The sequence below is a fragment of the Theropithecus gelada genome, chromosome 2, assembly GCF_003255815.1.
Source record: "Theropithecus gelada isolate Dixy chromosome 2, Tgel_1.0, whole genome shotgun sequence".
Classification (NCBI taxonomy): Eukaryota; Metazoa; Chordata; class Mammalia; order Primates; family Cercopithecidae; genus Theropithecus; species Theropithecus gelada.
This window is the reverse complement of record NC_037669.1, coordinates 183,756,358-183,762,357: the sequence shown is the minus strand read 5'-3', so window position 1 is coordinate 183,762,357 and position 6,000 is coordinate 183,756,358.

Genomic DNA, 6,000 nt, shown 5'->3' with positions numbered 1-6,000 from the left:
AACACCACAGACTGGGTGGCCTAAATCACAGATAGTTATTTTCTCACAATTCTAGGGGCCAGAAGTTCAAGATGGGAACTGATCATAATCCTAAAGGACAGTCCCAAATGCCATCATCCCCAATGTTAAAATCCTGAAAAATCAAAATCCCAAAAATATTTTAGAAAAAAACTTTTCCAGCCAGGCGTGGTGGCTCACACCTGTAATCCCAGCACTTTGGGAGGCCGAGGTGGGTGTCACGTGCATCCGTGTGAAGAGACCACCAAACGGGCTTTGTATGAGCAACAAGGAGGCTGTTTATTTCACCTGGGTGCAGGCGGGCTGAGTCCGAAAGAGAGTCAGCAAACGGTGGTGGGATTATCATTCGTTCTTATAGGTTTTGGGATAGGCGGTGGAGTTAGGAGCAATGTTTTGCGGCAGGCAGCGGGTGGATCTCACAAAGTACACCCTCAAGGGTGGGGAGAATTACAAAGAACCTTCTTAAGGGTGGGGGAGATTACAAAGAACTTTCTTAAGAGTGGGGGAGATTGCAAAGTACATTGATCAGTTAGGGTGGGGCAGGAACAAATCACAGTGGTGGAATGTCATCAGTTAAGGCTATTTTCACTTCTTTTGTGGATCTTCAGTTGCTTCAGGCCATCTGGATGAATACCTGCAGGTCATGGGGGATATGATGGCTTAGCTTGGGCTCAGAGGCCTGACATGGGTGGATCACCTGATGTCAGGAGTTCAAAACCAGCCTGGCCAAAAGACGAAACTCTATCTCTACTAAACATACAAAAATTAGCCAGGCATGGCGGCGGACGCCTGTAATCCTAGCTACTTGGGAGGCTAAGGCAGGAGAATCGCTTGAATCCAGGAGGCGGAGGTTGCAGTGAGCTGAGATTGTGCCACTGCACTCCAGCCTGGGCAACAACAAAAATAGCAAGGTTCCGTCAAAAAAAAAAAAATAATAATATATATATATATATATATATAAAAAATGACAGAACTCTTAATAGGCTACTTTACACAATAAAATGGACAATAATACCATATTTTTTGCAAGCAGAAACACTCAGATATACTAACAACAGTCACATGGGTATAACAGTTATGAGCATACGAACCATATTCATAAACAAATAGATCAAAAAGCAAAATATAAAAATGTATATCACACTATGGTTGGTAATTTTGTGCCCCCAGCTTTATACAGCAGTCATCTGAAATACTGTGATTCTTAGATTCTTCTAAGTCTTTTGATTGATTAAAAACCATGATGAATCACCACCATATCACCACATCAGTTGCCCAAAGAGCCAGGGTATTGAGAAATTTTATTTTTCATAAAAGCAGATGTACAAAGAAGATACATTTTCATTTATTGAGGAAGTTTTAATGTCTTTATGCACACACATGTTGCTTACACACAAGTTCAACATTTTGAAAATACGCTGTCATGGAGTTACATTTGCAAAAATGCACAAAGCAAATTAGAACTCTCCAAAACTCTTTGTACAATGCATATAGCATTGGAAATGATGCAAAGATGAAATAGGTAGCATAGAGAATTATAAAAAAGAATGCTGACAATTTCAAATAGTGAAAGAAACTAAAAAAAAAAAAAAAGAAAACCTAGAAACTAAAAAGAAAATTCAACAAATAAAAAAGTTACGGAGCTAGATTATGGGCAATTGCATGGAGATTGTCCATAAGAGCTGGCGAACTTTCACAGTCATTAACTATATTTTGAAGTCTCACATCACAAGAAACAGCTACTTTTTTTCTTTTAGGACATGGCTGTCCTTGGAGAATATGTTCACATTTATTTTCTATGTGACACTGCTCTTTTGAAAACTCTTCTGTGGTTTAATATACACCTACATGAGCATTCCTCATTAAGTTTTCCCGTCTTCTGTGCCATCCTTCCGTGTTCTTTCCGTGTTGTTGCGGGTCTGTGGAAATCTATTCCATACGCACACACATACAGACCACAGATCTGGTGGAAGCAATACTGGTGATTGAACTGCAACAATACTGCCCATCGTGCACATAACTGTTTTTGAACCAGTCAGTAACTTCGCTGGCTTCTTCAGGCAAATGTGGCTTTAATTCATTAAAAGCTCCTGGAATGCCATCAGAAGGAATGAATGCCAATAAAGGCAAATGATGCATTTTTAAACTGAAGTTTTCGTCATTGCTGTATCACATGACCAGTCCACTCATCTGACTTTTCTGCCAAAGACATTGGACAGAATGGAAAAAACAAACTTTATTGGTAACACCTTGAAGTTTGCCTTTAGAAACCTCGATCACACCTAATTCCAAATCCGTCTTAATGGTTTGAGGATTCAATTGAAATCCATTTTCCTCTGCATAAAGACAATAACAAAGTAAATAGTTTCATCTAATGTGATGCAACTATCCTGTGATTTCGATTTTGGGGGTTTTTAGATGTTAGGGATTTACACTTCAGAGGTTTTGATTTTTTGGAATTTCAATATTTGGGATTATAGATTTCGGGATTGTGGCTTTCGGGACTATAAAGAAAACCTGTCCAAGATGGAGATGTTGGCAGATTTGGTTTCTTTTGCGGCTTTGACCCTTGGCCTGTAGATGGCCATCTTCACCCTGTGTCTTCACGTGGTCTTCCCTCTGTGTGTGTCTGTGTCTTCATGTCCTCTTATAAAGACACCAACTGTATCCGATTAGGGCCCATTCTAAGGATCCCATTTTAACTTAAACACCTCATTAAAAGCCCTTTTTCCACATACAGTTACCTTCTGAAGTACTGAGGGTTAGAACTTCAACATATGCGGGTTAGAACTTCAATATACGCATTTGAGGGGAATGTAATTCAGCCCATAACAGAGTCTAATCATTTATTTTTTAAATAGAAGCTATTTTTGTCTTCTCTAAAATATTGTAATCACGTGACAGCATGGCGCATGAACGTTCAGAGTCCACAAGAAGTCAGAGAAATTTGCAGACGACAGGGAAGAGCCTTGCATTTGAGATCAGGGGGCCCTGGGCTCTAGATATATATCATTCACTTACAGGCACGGGCAGGTTTAGTTTCTCTGAACCTCTATGTCTTTACTTGTAAAAAGATGTGAATACTACAGGCAATAATATATACAAAAGTATCTGGCATATACGAAGTATATCTTATCAAATCTAAGAAGCCATCAACTATAAAATGTTTCATTATGTTATTTGTACCAAAAGTGGCAAAATCATGCCAGGGGAGATTTTCAAATTACAGATTCAGGAGCCCTACCAGCAGATTCACTGAGTTTGAATCTCCTGGGATGAAGCTCAAGGATTGTCATTTTTAAAAAATATTTTCCCCGTTATTCTGTTGATAGACTCAGAAGCCAGGACTTTCAGCATGCTGTCAGTCCATGTGCTGAAAAACCGAAATTTTAATTCTAAGCTGCCATCTTTGGAGCTACTTATCGTTTTCTCAGATATTCTATAGGAAGCCTGGATTTCCGCCCTTGCCAACAAAAAGTCATTGCCCAAATTCTTTACATTTTCTAACCCATTCATTGAATTCCAGAAACTCTAGCTCATAAGTTGCATAAAATAAATACTTTGGTAGAACACGTACACCAAAACCTGTTCCGGTGGTAGGAATGCTGCTTCATGTACCCTTAGGCAGCTCTCTGATCCCTTTCCCGGACTATAGGACTATAACGTGCGGGTGCTGAGCCCACCTCGGTCATTCTACACTTTCATGATTCTAAATGATGTCAGTTCCCTGTATGCATTTTTTAAATCATTTTTGCCAAACTTTTAAAAAACTAGTTGAACCCTTTTAAATATTACTTTTTCTGAATATCTATGATTAAATTCTGAGTAACGGTAACCTTATTATGAGCACAGAAAAAGCAAATGTCAAGATTATTAGAGCTATTTTGAACTCCTTGACAATCTTTTAGGTCTAGTAAACTACCTAACCGCCTCCCAACGACATCATTTCACAGTCTTCAGATCCACATGTATATGCTCTATGATCTCAACTGAGTCCAAGCCCCTGATTTCATAGCTGAACAAACTGATGCTCCACCCCTCCACCCCTCAACCCCCACCCCTGAGAAAGTAAGTGACTTCCCCAAGGTCACATCCAAGCTGGCCTATAGTCACTGAGCCCAGTTCTCCTATTTGCAGCCTAATGTCCCTTCCAGTCCTCCCACCCCTCATGGCCCATGATCTGTTAGTGACACTTCAGGGAGATTTCCCAAAAGCATCGGACAATATGTAGTCTAACCGAGCAGAAAACTGCCCTGAATCACACACAGATCATTCCTGAGCCACGTAGTTCCTGTTTTTATGCAGATTTCCTCTGAGCCTTGGCTAACTCCCAGGGAAGCGCACATATCAGCTCTGCTATATATTGGCAGAACTTTGGCTTAGAACACATCTCGAATGCTTTCCGTTGAACATTGGCAGCCTTGAAGAAACATGGCTAGAAAATTATTCCAGGAGGCCTAATTGCTCGGTGACACTTTACAAGGAGAAGCTGATGGCTTTCTCGCCCAAGCTCTTCCCTCTGTGCCCAGAACAAATGACTGCAGTTCCCAGTATACGCCCTAAATTAGGAGAGGGCAAACTCAGGGGCAGCATGAATTGAGGGACTGTCTCTACTGGGCAGGGGCTCTCTTCCCAGCATGGTGTGCATTTTGCCAAGCTCTTTCTCCTTCAGTTTTAAAACCCTGTGTATTCCAAGAGAAATGTCGTCCATGTGTTTCTGATTCACTTACACTTAAATCATTAAAATGTTGTTTTGTGAGAGTGATTTACTGTGTGAGGACCCGGTGAGTCTTCTTAATGGGAATGTTAAAAGCTTTTTTTCCTGCGCTGACTGAGACAGAAAACATGTTGCTAAAACAGTGCCTGAGTTCAAACATATCCTCCCATCTCATATACTTGTACCTGCATTATCAACCACAGCCTCTCGATTATGCCAAGCTTGGCAAGGCTGGCATTCAAAAGTGTGAAAATTAGAGAAACTGGAGAGAAAATGGAGTAAGAAGTGCAGTGAGAGTCAAGCCACTGTTTCCCAGAACGTGCCAAAGGAACGTTATCTGAGGGTAGAGAGTGCCTGTGTCTGCAGCTTTGGTGAGCGTGGCTGGCAGCCCTCTCTCTGATACTCCCCTGGACACTTCTACAAGCACAATCTTATTTAAGCCTCATAGTAACTCCCATTTTCCAAATGAAGACACAGAATCAGATACATTAGGTATTGTGCCCAAAGTGCACAGCTGTCTTGGGTAGAAAGGAAAGATTACAGCTGAGTCTAATCTTCTTTTAAAATGACTCAAATTGAGTTTCTCTGTGAATGCTGTGTGTGTGTGCATTTGAAATTCCATATGCATTATAAAATGTTAATGAGTAGCAGTGTAATACAGTGGCTAACACTTCAAATTCTGCCTCTATTACTTTCTAGCTGTGTGAACTTGGGAAAGTTACTTAACCTCTCTGGGCAATTTCCTCTGAAAAATGAGAATATTACCAGCCGTGTATACAAGATATAAAGATGACTGAAGAGAATGGATCTATTAAGTGCTTGGAGTAGTGCCAGACACATAGCACTCAATAACAGTTAGCTTCTAGTGGTCGTGGCAGTGAGGAGTAATGAATAACTGGATGATCTTGGCAAGCGGCATATTCTCTCTGAGCCTTAGTGTCCTCACTTGTAAAATGAGTATAACAGCAGCACTCTCACCAGTTTGCAAAAGTAACTGAGATGACGTTTGTGCCTAGCACTGTGTCTAACGCAGAAGAGGTGCACAGTCAAACTTAACTTCTACACCCAGATATGCCGCTCCCTGTTCAGTGTTGGTTTGTTGTTGCTGTGGAGGGGGTAATTTTCTTATTATTCAGCTCATCTTAGATCTAGTGTTGATTTCTCCAGAAGCCATGGGTATACACATGTATACAAGCCCAGGTCTTTCTATACCCCTGGGGCAGTGAGATTTCTTACGTGATGGGCCCTCTTTGGTCTGGATTAGA